Genomic DNA, 18,447 nt, shown 5'->3' with positions numbered 1-18,447 from the left:
TACCACAATTATCACGAATGACACCCCCAGCACATCCCAAACTACTGCCATCTGAGTTAAGCTTCACCTAATCCTGCCTAGGTTTTCTCGTAGACTTGCAACTCTATTTGGTCCAAAAATATTCATGTGTATCAGTTGCAGTAGTCTAATAATGGAAATATGTTTCTTGGTTTTAAAAGAAGTTTTTGTTTGTTTACCAAATTGGCATGCATCACAAATTTTGTCTTTAAGAAAATTTGTCTTTGGTAAACCTCTCACAAGATCATTTTTTTAAATATGGGAAATAAGTTCCATGTTGGCATGACCTAGTCTTCTATGCCATAGCCAACTAGTTTCATTTTGAACTAAAAAATAAATAGCATCTTGTGAGATAATTTCTTCAAAATCTATTGTATAAACATTGTTACTTCTAAACGCAGTAAAACAAATATTACAATTATGATCATTTAAAATAATGCCACTACAAAAAAAGACAGATTTGTCGACGTTGGTTATACGCTGGCAACTATCCAAAAAAATGCCGCTAATTAATTCACGGCATTTTTTTAACGGCGTAACCGTCTGCCGGTAATGGAGGGTCGCTATTTTCATTGTTCCGGCGTTTGCATAAACGCCGGTATTTTTAAATCTCATTAGTGACGTTTGTATCAATTTAACGGCATTTCTTGAAACCCCGCCACAATAATTAATATTAACAGCATTTCTCGAAATCCCACCACTTTATCGTTGCCATCCCCTGGCATATACTAGCAGCGTTACCATAAACGCCACTGCTACTACATTACCGACGCATCAGTTAAATTTGTAGCATTTATTTAAATACTACTAATAATATGTTGGCGGCGTCACATTGAATTTGTTAACGGCGTGTATTCTACTGCCACCACTTTTTCAAATAGTGGCGTTACGATAAATGCCACTACAAGTAATTTGCCGACTCATCATATAAATTGGTGGCATTTATTTAAATGTCACTAATAGTATCTTGGCAACGTCACATTAATAATTTAATGGCATTTAACTAAACGCCACCAATGATCTAATTTCCAGCGATCATCTAAACGCCGCCACAAGTAAACTACCCGCTTGTCATATAATGTGGCGGCATGTCTTTAAATGCCACTAATAGTACTTTGGCAAATTTATTAACGGTGTTTATCTAAACAACGTTAATTTTTAAAATAACGGCGTTAACATAAACGCCACCCCATTACGTTGCCAATGCATCATACAAATTAACAGTGTTTATTTAAATGCCACTAATAGTATGTTGACAGCACATTGAATTTATTAATGGTATTTATCTAAATGCAACCATGAGTTTGTTGCCACCACATTGCATAAATTAACAACGTAATGTAAACGCCCCCACTAGTTCATTGCTGGCGCATTTTTTAAATTAACGGTGTTATTATAAACGCTGCTACAAAAATGTTGCCAGCACATTGCATTAATTAACAAACTTTAGAACACACCAATAATATGATATACCATAATAAAAATATATAATAAATAAAAAAACACAAATCACATTACATGAAAGCTCTTCTTCATGGATAATTATTTTACTTTACATTGTGTTTGTCGTTAGCTTTCCGACCATTTCTTTCATGAGTAGTTCTTCTTCTTCTACCAGACCAACCCAAAACAAGCAAAGGACCACCAAGATTGATCCAATAACTCCACCAGCAGGAAGGTGAGAAGGCATGACATAAGAATTTCTCAAAGTGCACCCATCATGGATTTGGAATTTTGAATGCTGTAATATAAAAAATTGCAATGCAACCATTAATATCTACCACATGAAAAGTGTAGTTGAGGTTAAAATATTTTAGGACGGAGAAGATTTTATACTTCTCAATATTTTAATATTCCTCAAATTATGTTACAACCATGCATAATGAACCGTTTGCCATTATATCATGTATACTATTGACTTCAAACAACTTTTTGAGATATAATTAGTCTCACCATTGTATACGTCCGCCAGTCCTTTGTATACGTCTGCCAGTCCTTTGAAGAATCCTGTTTTGACAGTCAAAACAAACCAATATATATAAAATTAGAAATTGAAGAATTTTAAAAAAGATAGAAATAGTCAAGATCATGTACAAGATCTCGACCACTTGAAAGTGTTGCATATTTTTCAAGCATGCATTCTTCTGCTTACGTACATACCATTATCGCATTGAATTTTATTTGCGTCATCGAGGTAGCAATTGTTGGGTCCGTCGCATTGACAAGAAACATGTAGCCAATTAAACTTAAAACCGCATAACAATTCGTTGCGAATCTCTTCACAGGAAGCAATTTTTGGATATATTGACAGCCTTCCCTCGATATTAGGGATATTTGCTTTATTCAACAAGATTCCTCCACCTGCCTTGGATATGGAGGTCTATCTAGATATTTAACATATCTATGCATATCTTGGGAAGACGATGAAGAGTTGGAAGAATATACTTCGGTCTTAAAGCAATAAGTTGAATCGTTCCAATAAAAGGATGTATGCACTTGCTTTTCACAGCTCAAGAAAACCATAGTAATTAGTAATGGGAAATATGGTGAGTAAAAAAATGGATGCAACCAGCTTAAATTACCAGGGATAGAAGCCGAGAAATGATCTCTCTAAATACCTGAGTCTACTATTCGGATTGTGCAGTCCCTGTAATTGATTTCTCACACATGGTACCTTCCACCATATAAGTATATGACAGTAGTACTGTTGTCCTCACATGACAGGTTATACCTTGTGTCATCACAGTTTGGTGGATCCTCCATTAATCGAAATGGATAGCCTATGTTTTGGATACAGCCATTAATATACTAAACACTACAAGTTTGATGGAGTAGAAAAAGAACAAAAAGGGATGTGAGTACTGCTGCAGGGAAGCTCAGAACAGATACAAAGTTTTAAATTAAAATAATGCAGATGCTACCCATTAATAACTATCGTAGGTTCTCCAAGTAACTTGAAAACCCCTCTCAATGAAGACTCTGTTTCCTGCTCTGTGTCTGTGTTTTCCATTTCCAGCACACCTTCTCAAAAAGCTGATTAATAATAATAATAATAATAGAAATTAGCATTGAGTGTAAATTAATATAGGATCGCATTGAATATTCTTACCAATTATTAATGTTTCTGGACAAACATAGCCTGTATATGTCTAATCGAGAATTTCCCTAATAGGCTAATAGTAGATGGTCTGTTTCACTACCTACATGGACAGTTTTTTGTAATGCATCCTTTTCCTGTTTGTGTTTCATTTCCATCATTTTTATCTACTGCTTAAATTTAAGTCATATACATCTATATATCAAAAAATATGATTAGAAATTGCGAAATTTAAAATGACGAGTAATATTTTTATAAGCAAGCACCCTCATTTTGGGCCCCCGACACATTTATTTTACATGAAACATAACATTAATCATTACCTAATAGACTCCGAGTGTACACGACTTAAAACCAGCTGCACAATATTCAAAGTAATATTTCCATGTCCTTATAAATTTTTCATCAAAGCCAAGAGCTACGATTTTGCTGCAAATTAAAGGAATTAACATTAGCTCCTCAGCATCAAAATACAACGTCTTGTTAATTAGCTTAATTCTTATCATTTTCAATTTTACAACCAACGTAAAAGAAACATTATTTTCCCCATAATATTTTCAATCAAAATAACAATATCAAGTCGTAATTTCTTTTATTTGAAGTATGACATGAATAACAATATTACATGATGGGTCGTCGCAGTTTGGTGGATCCTCCATTAATTGAAATGGATAGCCTATGTTTTGGATACAACCATTAATATACTAAACACTACAAGTTTCATGGAGTAGAAAAAGAACGAAAAGGGATGTGAGTACTGCTGCAGGGAAGCTCAAAACGGATACAAAGGTTTAAATTAAAATAATGCAGATGCTACCCATTAATAACTATCGCAGGTTCTCCAAGTAACTTGAAAACCCCTCTTGATGAAGACTCTATTTCCTGCTATGTCTGTGTTTTCCATTTCCAGCACACCTTCTCAAAAAGCTGATTAAATGAGAGTCCAAATCTATAAGCATGCTGGAAAGAAAGCCCAAATCTATCAAGATTGAAAGCATAGGTAGAAGATAAAAACACTCCCGCTTTTCGATTCCCAGAAATTTTGTTTTATCATCCATCAAAATTAGGAAAAAGCTCATCATCTATTTCCCAACATAGCCAAAAATGGATACATTTTCATCTCTCCTCTCTTTCTTTCTTAAACCGTTTTCATAATCTATTTTCTTCGTATAGCATAAGAAAAGATAGAATGCTCCTCTCCTTTGCTCTCAATACTGACTGAGTTCATGTTAGAAGTCATCGATCCCCAAGAACTCATGCAGGGGAGAGGAATCTGAAAATTTAAGGAGAGGGGTGAACCTACCAACGTGAACTTGAAGATGACACCACCCAATTCTCCAAAAGAAAATCACAGCTGTGAAAAATAGAGAGAAATTAAAATCTGTTGGAACCGAGATGAGAAGGGAAATCCTACCTTCATACGATGATGGCTTCAACGGCCACCCGTTCCCTCGACTTACGAACAAAGCACCCATGAAATCTGGAACTGTGACGCCCCCAAGATCCCCACGCCCGAACACGGGGAAATTGAGACGTCCGGATGGTGACACCCCGGGTCACCATCCCATCGACGGGTGCCGAGTGTGTGCAAGGCAGCAATTGTGTACAGAGAGACACGCAGAGGATAAGAAAGTCATAACTAAGTACCAGAATTTTTCTTAACGTAATACAAGCTGTTTAAAACATACATAGATAAAATATTACAAAACACAAATGCAGTTTTAAACAAATAAAAAGATAACATCAGCAACCCGGCGGAGCCGCATCCTCGGGCTCAGCCTCTTCCTCCTCCTCCTCAACTCCTGCACCAAAAGCTACGGAACCACAAATGGTTCCGCAGGTAAGTAAAACCCTAAACACTACCAGATAAAAACACATATAACTCAAACAAGATGCATGAAACATGCCCAATGCACAAAGCCCAAAATCACCAGTTTTCCACACACGCCAAAAACCCATATGACCCAAAAACATATCCTTTCCGAAAAACATGCCAAAAGTCACATTTGGCCCAATATCTCGCCGGAAGTCCATCCGGCCCAATATCTCACCAGAAGTCCATCTAGCCCACGCCAAAAGTCACATTTGGCCTCATAAACCATTATCCAATTTTAACCGTATGCACCATGACCTCCCCTAGGAGTCATCCGCACACCCTGGCTCCAGTGTCACACCGCAGAGTACCACCACGCATGTGACACCTAACAAGCGATGCCCAGTTCCGCGCCCCGCGCGTGCGTAGCCAAGCATCCTCTAGCCCTCGCCAGCGAAGGGCCACGGAGTCGGTGAGTAGGGCGATGCCCGGTTCCATGCCCGGCACGTTCGTAGCCAAGCATCCCCTAGTCCCGCTCCCGTCATCTCTCTCGATAACTCAGGGGACATCACTCAGTATATTCCGCTCCCGAGTGACCAGAGGAGCTCCACCGAGATAATAACCCATCCCGGCTTGGGCTCGTGATACACACGCACCCGTAAAACCAGTCACACCAATACACAGGCTTTTCACATAACTCCACAACACACGTGCATGCACCATGTAATGCCACAACAATGCATATTAAAATAAACCAACAATCATAAATCAATAAAACAAGTAACTCCGTCCTCCATCCATCCGACCCCCGAAACTCCTCGGACTCAGTCCGGAATCAACAACCAACAACAGTAAATAATTGAATGAGCAATATATATTAAAATCTGAAAATAGGGTTTGGAAAATACTTACAGTGCTATACGGCAATTTTAGAAAACAAGCGGCGTTGCAAGCGGCGGAAAAACAACAACGTCACAGTGAAAATTCACTGTGGCCGTGGGTCCGAAAAACCCACTTTTGAACGGGGACAAACTAGGACACGGGATTGATAGGGAATGGTCTAGAGGTGGTTGTGAAGCTATAGGAAGTGACGGACGGCCGTGGGTGGCGGCGGAATGGCCGAAAATGGCCGAAAATGGCAAATCGGAAAACAAGCTCGTGGGAGCTGCTCCGGTGGTCGATGGAGGCCGGAAATGGGTGGGTTAGGACGGCAAGGGACCGGTGATGAAGTGGTGAAGAAATGGTGGCCGGAGGTGGAGCGACGGCGGCGGATCGGAGTGAAAACCGTGGGTGCTTGTTGGGCTTTTTCCGGCCAAATGGCCGGCCGGTTGGGGGTGGGTTTTGGAGGGAAGGTAGACCGGAAGGAGAGGAAGAGAATGGGACCGGTGGGAGGCCGAACGGTGGCCGGACGGCGGCGGTAGGGGCTGGGGAAGGTTGACACCGGCGTGAGGGAGAGAGAGAGAAGAGAGAGAGTGCACGGGGGGGGGGGTCCGAGTCGGGGGAGAGAGGAGAGAGAAAAGAAAGAGAAAAAAAGAAAAAGAAGAAAAAAGAAAAGAAGGGAAAAAGAAAAAAGGAAAAAGAGAAAAAGAAAAAAGATGTGAAAAGAAATGAGGTCCAGTCCTCATTCCGGGAAAAGAAACAAACCGCCAAAAAGATTAAAACCACAAAAACAACTAAAAGAAATAAAACACAACCTCAAATAAATTAAAAACCGACTTTAAAACCGCAGTTAAAATAAAATAAAATATCTGATATATTAATTAAAATAAAAACAATTATTTCAGCGAAAATACACTTAAAAGCGGGTCATCACATCCTCCCCTCCTTAAAAACAATTTCGTCCTCGAAATTGCAAATCAACTACCAACTTAAAGCAAGCCACATAAACGCTCACAAACTAACAGAGATCAAGATTAAAATGCATACCTTCATCATTCGAACAGATACGGGTACTGCTCCCTCATGTCCGCTGCTCGCTCCCAAGAGAAGTCTTGAGCTAACGGATCTCCCCAAGCCACTTTAACCAACGGTATCGTTTTGGACCTCAATTGTTGCTCCTTCCAATCCAAAATCTGCGACGGAACAACCTCGTAAGTGAGATCCGGTTGCAACTGAATACTCGTTGGGTCGACGAAGCGTGGCTCTTGCTGTCCAAAGCTCTTCTTCAGGGATGATACGTGGAAGACATCATGAACATCCCCAAAATAATCCGGCAAAGCAACTCTATAGGCAACGGACCCTACTCTCTCCAGAATCTGAAAAGGGCCGACGTACCTCGGATCTAGTTTCCTTTTCTTACCAAAACGCTTAACACCTCTCATGGGAGAGACTTTAAGATAAACCCAATCACCAACTTCAAATGACAATTCTCTCCTCCTGGTATCAGCGTAGCTTTTCTGGCGACTCTGAGCTGCCGCCATTATATCTCTAATGATCCGGACTTGGCTTTGCATTTCTTGAATTATTTCGGGTCCAATAATTCTACTCTCCCCAACTTCATCCCAACATAAGGGCGACCTACACTTTCTTCCATAAAGAGCTTCATAGGGAGCCATCTGAATAGTCGCATGGTAGCTGTTATTGTAGGCAAACTCAATGAGCGGCAAATGATTTTCCCAACTCCCTTGGAATTCCAGGGCACATGCTCGCAACATGTCTTCCAGGGTCTGTATGGTGCGCTCTGACTGGCCGTCTGTCTGCGGGTGATAAGCAGTGCTGAACTTCAACTTAGTACCCAAAGCTGCCTGCAGACTCTTCCAGAACTGCGATGTGAACCTCGGGTCCCGATCCGACACTATACTCTTTGGTATGCCGTGTAGCCTCACTATCTCCTTAACATACGAACGGGTCAACTTACCCAAAGAGTCGGTGTTGTTAACAGGCAGAAAATGAGCACTCTTCGTTAACCGGTCCACGATCACCCAAACAGAGTTCTTCCCACTAGGTGTTCTCGGCAAACCCACTACGAAATCCATCGTGATGTCATCCCACTTCCACTCAGGAATAGGGAGGGGTTGGAGCATACCTGCAGGTCTCTGATGCTCGGCCTTTACCTGACGACACGTGTGGCATTTCTCCACATATAAGGCAACGTCCTTCTTCATTCCATCCCACCAGTAAATTTTCTTCAAGTCTCGATACATCTTTGTACTGCCGGGATGAACTGAATACGGGGCCGCATGAGCTTCCGCCATGATCCGTTCCTTGAAATCTGAGTCCTTTGGGATCACTCTGCGATCTCGGAACCGAAGTATTCCATCACTATCCATGCTATAGTGCAACGGCCCTCGAGATTTTCGGACTCTTTTCCTGATGTTCAGCAGCTTCTGATCCTTTCTTTGGAGAGCTTTCAATTCTTCAAAATCTATTACCCGAATGTCCAGAACCGAAGACAAAATCTCTACTTGCTGCGAACTCTCTATAAGGAGCCTTCTCATCCCATAAAGTAACGAATCCATTTCTGACGGTTCGGCTTCATCCTCCAAATGAGACTTCCGGCTCAAAGCATCAGCAACTATGTTAGCCTTCCCCGGGTGGTACTTGATCTCACACTGATAGTCACTGATTAGCTCTAGCCAACGCCTCTGCCTCATATTCAAATTTTTCTGGGAAAACAAATGCTTCAAGCTCTTATGATCAGTAAATACCTCACAAGCTTCCCCATACAAGAAATGCCGCCAGATCTTGAGTGCAAAAACAATCGCAGCCAACTCTAGATCATGCGTCGGATAATTCTTCTCATGGTCCTTAAGCTGACGAGATGCATAGGCTACAACCCGTCCTTCCTGCATAAGGACACAACCCAAACCGAACTTAGACGCATCACTGAAGACTACAAACGGCTTATGCGGTTCTGGGAGTGCTAACACTGGTGCCGTCGTCAACCTGTTCTTCAATTCCTGGAAGCTTCTCTCACATTTCTCTGACCAAACAAATTCTGTATTCTTCCGAGTCAAAGCTGTGAGAGGTCCGGATAAGCGAGCAAAACCCTCTACAAACCTTCGGTAGTAACCGGCGAGCCCCAAGAAACTCCTGATCTCGCGTACTGTAGTTGGGCGTGGCCATGACAAAATGGCTTCTACCTTACTGGGATCAACTGCCACCCCACCCTGGGAAATTACATGCCCAAGAAATTTAACTTCTTCCAACCAGAACTCACACTTGCTGAGCTTGGCGTACAACTGGTGCTCTCTCAATTTCTCAAGTACCAGACTAAGATGATACACATGCTCTTCAATATCTCGGGAATAAATCAGTATATCATCAATAAATACTACCACGAAGGAATCCAGATAAGGTTGGAACACCCGATTCATCAAATCCATGAAAGCGGCAGGAGCATTAGCTAGCCCAAACGGCATCACCTTAAATTCATAGTGTCCATACCTCGACCTGAAGGCAGTTTTCGGCACATCCTACTCTCTGATTCTCAGCTGGTAGTATCCCGACCTCAGATCAATTTTAGAGAACACCGCTGCCCCCTGAAGTTGGTCAAATAAATCATCTATCCGCGGGAGAGGATATTTATTTTTGATGGTCACCTTGTTCAACTCCCTATAGTCAATGCACATACGAAGGGTTCCATCTTTCTTTTTAACAAATAAAACTGGAGCTCCCCACGGCGACGTACTAGGCTGAATAAACCCCTTCTCTACTAATTCTTGCAACTGAGTCTTCAACTCTTTCAATTCAGCCGGTGCCATGCGGTAAGGAGCCTTATGCACAGGAGCCGCTCCAGGTTCCAAGTCTATAACAAACTCCATCTCTCGCACGGGGGGTAGTCCGGGCAAGTCATCCACAAACACATCGGGGAACTCCTCCACAACTGGAATGTCTGCCAAGGACTTCTTCTCAGACGGCGTGGACACCATCTGGACTAAGAATGCATCCGCTCCCCATGCAATCTCTCTTCTTGCCTGTATCGCCGATATAATCATCGGCTTTTCTTTTAATCTACTCCCCGCAAATTCCAGACAATCACCATCCGGAAGCTGAAAGCTAATTGTCCGACTTCTGCAATTAATAGTCGCAGAATATCGGTATAGCCAATCCATCCCGAGGATGATATCGAAACCCAACAGCTTGAATACCACAAGATCAGCGTCCAAAAACCTTCCCTCAAAATTTAACGGGCATCCCAAAGCAACCTTGGAACACCACACCATCTCACCGTCGGGTAGCGCCACTACCATAGCCTTCGGCAACGGTTCCGTGACCAAGTTACACACCCGAGCAAAAGTGGAAGACACAAACGATCGTGAAGCACCAGAATCAAACAAAGTACAAGCATAGAACTCATACAACCGGACTCTTCCTGAACCAAACACACAACCCATGAAATCCAAAAAAAAAACAACGAAGAAACCAAATACACCAAAAATAAATCCAACTTAAAAGATTAAATTAATCCATACCTGTGATTACTCCAGCATCATGGGTCGCTGGTGCCTCATCGTCCACCTCTCCGGGCATGACAGCATAAACCCGGGCTTGCACTGCTTGTCTCGGGTTGGTTCTTCCACCGTGTCTACCTCCACGGCTTCCTTGAGCTCTAACGGGGCAATCCCGAGCAATATGCCCCACTTGGCCGCACCGATAACACTGGGGTCCGCTACTCGTCCGACACTCGCCCTCATGAGCTCTATTACAAACTCCACAAACAGGCATACGTCCTCCCATGCGAACACTGGAGGATGCTTGAGATCGGGTTCCAGTTCGCTGAACAAACTTCTGAGGCGAACCCGAGCTGCTTCCTTCACCAGAAAAACTTCGCCTCTTTTGCCCTGAAGGGGAGCCCAAACTCAGATTATTTTCCCTCTCTATAAGGGTGGCCACATCCACTAACTCCTGAAAAGTGGATATCCGATGGCTGACCACCAAACGGCGTATATCAGGGCGTAGTCCCTCCTGAAAACGCTCAGCTCGCAGCTCCTCTGTGGCAACAAGATGAGGAGCAAACCGCTCAAGTTCTATGAACCTCCGGGCGTATTGTTCCACTGTTGCGCCCCCTTGGACCAGATTAGAGAATTCTCTTGCCTTTTGCTTCCTTACCGATGCGGGAAAGAAGCGGTCATTAAATTCTTTCTTGAAACGCTGCCAGGTCACCGCAGCGAAAGATCCCAATTCAGATTCCAGCATCACCCTCCTCGTATCCCACCAATCAGAAGCGATACCCTGCAAAAGATAGCTGGCGTAGAGTACTTGCTGAGCTTCAGTGCATCCACACACCTCAAAGGTTTTCTCCAGATCCTTGATCCATTTTCCAGCCTGAAGAGGATCCTCATTTCCAGTAAAGTGTGGGGTCCGATGCGCTAGGAAGCGCTCATAGGTGCATCCGGCTTGCACCATGCTACTGGACCCTCCTGGATACATCCAAGGTCCTCCCTGATATGGCCAGGGACCTCCTGGTTGTGGCCAATACACTCCCTGTGGCGGACAAGGCTCTCCTGACGGTGGATAGGGCCCTCCTGATGGTGGCCAAGGACCCCCTGTTGTGGCCTAATATTCTGTTGCATGAACTCCGTCATCTGCCGAATTGCTTCGGCTATGGAGTCCTCCCTGGATGTATTGTCTTGCGGTTCCTGAGTATTTTTCCTTGGTCTACCTGGTCTCCCCATATTCCTGTCCCAATACCACTCTTGACCCTCCTTTAAGAAAACAAATAAAACCATCATAAAACCAACAAAACAAAACAGCACCACGCAACAAGAAACAAAAGAAACCCGCATGCCAAAACATAACTAAATAAAACAAGCAAACAAACATAAACAAATAAAACAAATAAAACAACTATACTTAACATAATTTTAAAACACAACTTTAAAAACATTCTGGTACTACCTACGGGACTTGTGGTTTTACCCAGAGCCAAACCGCTCTGATACCACCTGTGACGCCCCCAAGATCCCCACGCCCGAACACGGGGAAATTGAGACGTCCGGATGGTGACACCCCGGGTCACCATCCCATCGACGGGTGCCGAGTGTGTGCAAGGCAGCAATTGTGTACAGAGAGACACGCAGCGGATAAGAAAGTCATAACTAAGTACCAGAATTTTTCTTAATGTAATACAAGCTGTTTAAAACATACATAGATAAAATATTACAAAACACAAATGCAGTTTTAAACAAATAAAAAGATAACATCAGCAACCCGGCGGAGCCGCATCCTCGGGCTCAGCCTCTTCCTCCTCCTCCTCAACTCCTGCACCAAAAGCTACGGAACCACAAATGGTTCCGCAGGTAAGTAAAACCCCAAACACTACCAGATAAAAACACATATAACTCAAACAAGATGCATGAAACATGCCCAATGCACAAAGCCCAAAATCACCAGTTTTCCACACACGCCAAAAACCCATATGACCCAAAAACATATCCTTTCCGAAAAACATGCCAAAAGTCACATTTGGCCCAATATCTCGCCGGAAGTCCATCCGGCCCAATATCTCACCAGAAGTCCATCTGGCCCACGCCAAAAGTCACATTTGGCCTCATAAACCATTATCCAATTTTAACCGTATGCACCATGACCTCCCCTAGGAGTCATCCGCACACCCTGGCTCCAGTGTCACACCGCAGAGTACCACCACGCATGTGACACCTAACAAGCGATGCCCAGTTCCGCGCCCCGCGCGTGCGTAGCCAAGCATCCTCTAGCCCTCGCCAGCGAAGGGCCACGGAGTCGGTGAGTAGGGCGATGCCCGGTTCCATGCCCGGCACGTTCGTAGCCAAGCATCCCCTAGTCCCGCTCCCGTCATCTCTCTCGATAACTCAGGGGACATCACTCAGTATATTCCGCTCCCGAGTGACCAGAGGAGCTCCACCGAGATAATAACCCATCCCGGCTTGGGCTCGTGATACACACGCACCCGTAAAACCAGTCACACCAATACACAGGCTTTTCACATAACTCCACAACACACGTGCATGTACCATGTAATGCCACAACAATGCATATTAAAATAAACCAACAATCATAAATCAATAAAACAAGTAACTCCGTCCTCCATCCATCCGACCCCCGAAACTCCTCGGACTCAGTCCGGAATCAACAACCAACAACAGTAAATAATTGAATGAGCAATATATATTAAAATCTGAAAATAGGGTTTGGAAAATACTTACAGTGCTATACGGCAATTTTAGAAAACAAGCGGCGTTGCAAGCGGCGGAAAAACAGCAACGTCACAGTGAAAATTCACTGTGGCCGTGGGTCCGAAAAACCCACTTTTGAACGGGGACAAACTAGGACACGGGATTGATAGGGAATGGTCTAGAGGTGGTTGTGAAGCTATAGGAAGTGACGGACGGCCGTGGGTGGCGGCGGAATGGCCGAAAATGGCCGAAAATGGCAAATCGGAAAACAAGCTCGTGGGAGCTGCTCCGGTGGTCGATGGAGGCCGGAAATGGGTGGGTTAGGACGGCAAGGGACCGGTGATGAAGTGGTGAAGAAATGGTGGCCGGAGGTGGAGCGACGGCGGCGGATCGGAGTGAAAACCGTGGGTGCTTGTTGGGCTTTTTCCGGCCAAATGGCCGGCCGGTTGGGGGTGGGTTTTGGAGGGAAGGTAGACCGGAAGGAGAGGAAGAGAATGGGACCGGTGGGAGGCCGAACGGTGGCCGGACGGCGGCGGTAGGGGCTGGGGAAGGTTGACGCCGGCGTGAGGGAGAGAGAGAGAAGAGAGAGAGTGCACGGGGGGGGGGGTCCGAGTCGGGGGAGAGAGGAGAGAGAAAAGAAAGAGAAAAAAAGAAAAAGAAGAAAAAAGAAAAGAAGGGAAAAAGAAAAAAGGAAAAAGAGAAAAAGAAAAAAGATGTGAAAAGAAATGAGGTCCAGTCCTCATTCCGGGAAAAGAAACAAACCGCCAAAAAGATTAAAACCACAAAAACAACTAAAAGAAATAAAACACAACCTCAAATAAATTAAAATAAATTAAAAACCGACTTTAAAACCGCAGTTAAAATAAAATAAAATATCTGATATATTAATTAAAATAAAAACAATTATTTCAGCGAAAATACACTTAAAAGCGGGTCATCACAGGAACTGTACGAGGGGGAAACTACATGAAATAAGGAATGAAATTGCAAGAGAGAGAAAGAGAAAAATAGGGAAAACTGCTTACCAGCGTGTGGAGTGGAAGACCATATAGTAATCTAGAAGCTTTCCAAATTGAGAGTTAGAAATAGTTTGGAGAAGAAAAAGGAAGGGGGAGAGAGAGAGAGAGAGAGAGAGAGAGAGAGAGAGAATGGAAAAGGGGTGGTAGCGTTAGATGTGATGCACATTCGATGATTTTAGTCTTTGTTCAGAGCGAAATGGCAGTGTATAAGAGGCGCTAATTGCATAACAGAGGGAAATTTGAATTTTCTGAAATTTTGAGGCAGCGTATGAAGCGCCAACTTAACTTTTCACTAGTTTTTGTTTTGATAACAATATTTTAAGGGAAATTACAGAATATTCGTGCATGTACACCATAATGTAAAATTACCTTTTCTCCACCTTAATGTAAAATTACCTTTTCTCCACCTTTATTTTCTAATTTCTTGATTAATTTTAACTCTTTCAATATTCCAATCCTATCTATAATTGAAATGTTAATATAATATTTTTTCATATTATATATAATTATATTATATAATATATATAATAATAATATATTATTATATATTATATATAACATAATGTTATTATAATCTTAAACGTGAATATTTAATTGATCATATGCTTTAAATATATACATTAACTAAATTTTATCGCTTAATAAATTCTCAAAATATTCATTTTGATAATTATATTAGTAAATTAGTAATACTAATTTATATTAGTATATAATGTGTATTAATTATAATTTATACTTTATGTCTTATAATAACACTCTAATACTATTAGTAATATACTTTAAGTCTATATATAAATTATTATAGAAATCACTATAGTATTAGTTATACTACACTATATAGAGAAAAACTTCCCACCGGTCTATCTATTTCTCTCCAAATAACAGCCTCCCAACGAGAAAATGCCACGTATACGTCTCATTTTATCTCCACTATAACCGCACCACAGACTATTATTGCACTACAAACATGCTTGACAAAAAAAAAAAAAACAAAGAGAGAGAAAGAAAGCACCCCCACCAAGAAAGTATGATCCTTACCTTTCGTGCCCACTGAACTCTATCCAGTCCCTCCGTGCTTGGGTCTGGTCCTAAATGATGTATTTATGAACCAAATTGGGCAATTCATGAGACTAGGGACATGAAGGAACCAGAATCGGATTTGAATATGAGCGTTTGCAATTTTTCTTTTTCTTGTTTGTTTTGAGGAATTAGTAGAATCGGTCAAGTGAGGGGCTGCGAAAGGTATTGATTGAATGGAACTTGTAAAACATTGAGGAGTTTTCTTCTTTACCTTCCCATGGGGAGTTTGGATGCGGATGAGAGCTTGAGGAGAGAGCAATTGAGAGTTTCAAATTCAGCTTAGAGAGGCGTTGAAACTATGCATGGCGGTGGCTGAACTGGTCTGGCACCGGCGATGGAGCTGGTTTGACAAATTGAGAGAGAGAAAGAAAGCACCCCCACCAAGAAAGTATGATCCTTACCTTTCGTGCCCACTGAACTCTATCCAGTCCCTCCGTGCTTGGGTCTGGTCCTAAATGATGTATTTATGAACCAAATTGGGCAATTCATGAGACTAGGGACATGAAGGAACCAGAATCAGGTTTGAATGTGAGCGTTTGCAATTTTTCTTTTTCTTGTTTGTTTTGAGGAATTAGTAGAATCAGTCAAGTGGGGGGCTGCGAAAGGTATTGATTGAATGGAACTTGTAAAAAAGTGGTAGCATTGAGGAGTTTTCTTCTTTACCTTCCCATAGGGAGTTTGGGTGCAGATGAGAGCTTGAGGATAGAGCAATTGAGAGTTTCAAATTCAGCTTAGAGAGGCGTTGAAACTATGCGTGGCGGTGGTTGAACTGGTCTGGCACCGGCAATGGAGCTGGTTTGACAAATTGCAGAGGAATTTTGGATGATGGAACAAAGAGACAAAGATGATAAGTGAAATCTTGAAATTATCGAGTGTGATAATCTTATATTCATTTGTGTAGAATTGCTGAGGTGGTGACCTATGATTGGAGGCTGTTAAACGTCTTATATCAGCCCGATCGTTTCGAAGAGGAACTGTACTATATGTATCACAATTGTTGCGACTAACAACCAATCAAATAGGTAGGTATTTCAAGCGATACACCAAATCGACTGAAAATCGTAGGATCTTTTGTAATGGGTGCTATTTGGGACCAAAATTCGCCCCCAGGCAAAACAAAATGCAACAAATACTCTTATATATATGTTGTAGTGGGCGGCTTGGGTTGATATGACTAAATAAAGTGTTCACAATCTAGATTTACGTTTTATACTCAAACACTTGGATATCCAGGTTTTAAGTCAAAATTCAAAAACAATCTGGATATCCAGTTACATTCTAGAGATCCAGATTGAATCCAGTTATCCACCCAGATTGAAATTCGGATATCCTACCAAACTCTCTTATTCTTATTTTTTTAAATAGCAGTAATTTTTAAATCCAATGTTTTCTCTAGCAACATTAAGATCATAGTTGTCGTATACTGAACTATTGGTTGTATCATGAATAGTTATATACTCCAAGCTTATTATTGTAAAATATTAATATTTTCTTCTTGTTCTTAATTTTTTCAAAATTAAAAATAAAAGAATAATTGAAGGCTTTTTATTAAAAAAATTATGAAGTCATTTAAAGCTGATCACGGCCGTACAACTCTTCCAATTGGATTACAACTCTAGAACCCTTGCCATTAAACATTTTCAGCCAAATTATCCTTCAAATATATATCCCCATGTGATGCCCCCAAATCCCCACACACGAATACGGGAAAACCGAGACGTCCAAATGGTGACATCACGCACGCACGGACACGGAGAAATCGAGACGTCCAGATGGTGACACCCCAAGGGCCCACAGATCTTCCCCATTAACATAGCTAGGGCTGCCGAATGTTTTCACAAGACATAGATCGTGCATCACGTTCCCAAACAGCAACGCCTCCACACATCGCTTGATCATAACACCGGCTAATCCCATCTCCTCTTCCACATAGCAATGTCCCCACACTGCATTTAAAAAACACCAGCCTTCCTCCCTTAAACTCACTGCAATTCACTTGAACACCAGCTAACCACATCGTGCTTTGTTTTTCACCCTCAAAACAGAGCACTTCAACTGCAGTTCAATCGTCATAGCCACAACCCACCACACACGATAACGGGACCATCAGCAAACACTACCGTACGTAAGATTCTCTAACTCATTATTCCCTATAGTTTAACCATTATTCTGAAAATCGTTATAATACAAACCCATATTAACTCTTGTTTAATTGTTATAATACAGCCCCAAAACCGTTACCGTATATGATGCACACTTCGATTGTCCATTCTTACAGCCTCAAAATCGTTATAATACAAACGGAAAACCCATAATAATACCGTACATGCATTATCTTTCGATCAAAGCACTCAAAAGACTTGAAAAATTACTTAAACGTACATAAAAAGATCCTAAAAACAAACATAGTCTAATAAAGATTTTATTTTTTCTGTGTATTTTCTTTTGTTAAAATACTGCATGGCATTCCTGTAAAGGGTTTCTCAGTAGGTATAATAAAATCTTTATTAGACTATGACGTGAATTAGCAATTTTGAAATTAGCAGTTTTTACTAGACTATAATACACTACCATACATAAGATTCTCTCTAACTCAGTATTTTATTAGACTACGGCGTGAATTAGGAAATAGCAATCTTTATTAAACAAACATGTTAAAATACTGCATGAAGTGAATTAGCAATTTTGAAATAAAATAATAAAAAAAACTTCAAAATATTACTACTGGTGTCATGAATCGTGGGCTGCTGTCCTTATTCATATAAAATATAAATTCTTGTGGTTAAAATTTAATGTTAAAATTTTGAAATTTATCACTGTAAGCATTATTGGCTTGTTTATTCATGTGGTTGTAATAGTGTTAAAATTTATTGGCTTCTGCATTATTGGCTTGTTTATTCTTGTGGTTGGTTTCTTAGCATAACCCTCCATACACTGGTTATATGCAAATTTAAGCTTTTTTTTGCTTTACTTATACAATTAAATTATTTTCCATACTATGTCTTAAGTTATTGATGATCTTGCATTCTCAGAGATTTCTGTTTACATATTAATATTATAGTTAAGCTATGGACAAAAATTGGATGAAAAAACCTTGACATACAAAAGAGTATGTTGATGGTGTCAATGAGTTTTTGAAGTTTGCGTGCGAGAATTGTGAGACAAATTCGTCCATTTGTTGCCCATGTGACACCCCGTTTTTACGTGTATTTTCACTAAATGAATATTTTAATTTAATTAAAATAATAGTTCTTTTATTTTAAATTATCGGATTTTAAGTGGATTTTAAATTAATGTTGAGTTTAAATTGCTGTTTAATTTATT

At 41.3% G+C, this 18,447-nt stretch overlaps 1 long non-coding RNA gene across 5 annotated transcripts; it reads right to left on the bottom strand.

Moving 5' to 3' along the window:
- Positions 1 to 1,481: 1,481 nt before the first annotated feature.
- LOC122315175 lies at positions 1,482 to 14,202 on the bottom strand. Of its 5 annotated transcripts, none has more exons than XR_006243958.1 (7): positions 14,050 to 14,202; positions 4,530 to 4,601; positions 4,419 to 4,469; positions 3,439 to 3,544; positions 2,179 to 3,051; positions 1,972 to 2,025; positions 1,482 to 1,759 (listed from the first exon to the last, which is right to left on the bottom strand). It is a non-coding gene; the product is annotated as an uncharacterized LOC122315175 (long non-coding RNA). The 5 variants fall into 5 exon arrangements; XR_006243960.1 differs by lacking the exon at positions 4,419 to 4,469 and having other exon boundaries at positions 2,179 to 2,517; positions 2,637 to 3,051; XR_006243959.1 differs by lacking the exon at positions 4,419 to 4,469 and having other exon boundaries at positions 2,179 to 2,798; positions 2,940 to 3,051.
- Between the last annotated feature and the right edge of the window lie 4,245 nt (positions 14,203 to 18,447).

This window comes from Carya illinoinensis, chromosome 7 (assembly GCF_018687715.1).
Source record: "Carya illinoinensis cultivar Pawnee chromosome 7, C.illinoinensisPawnee_v1, whole genome shotgun sequence".
Lineage (NCBI taxonomy): Eukaryota > Viridiplantae > Streptophyta > Magnoliopsida > Fagales > Juglandaceae > Carya > Carya illinoinensis.
Note: the sequence above shows the minus strand (reverse complement) of the source record. Positions and strands in the feature narration are given on the sequence as shown.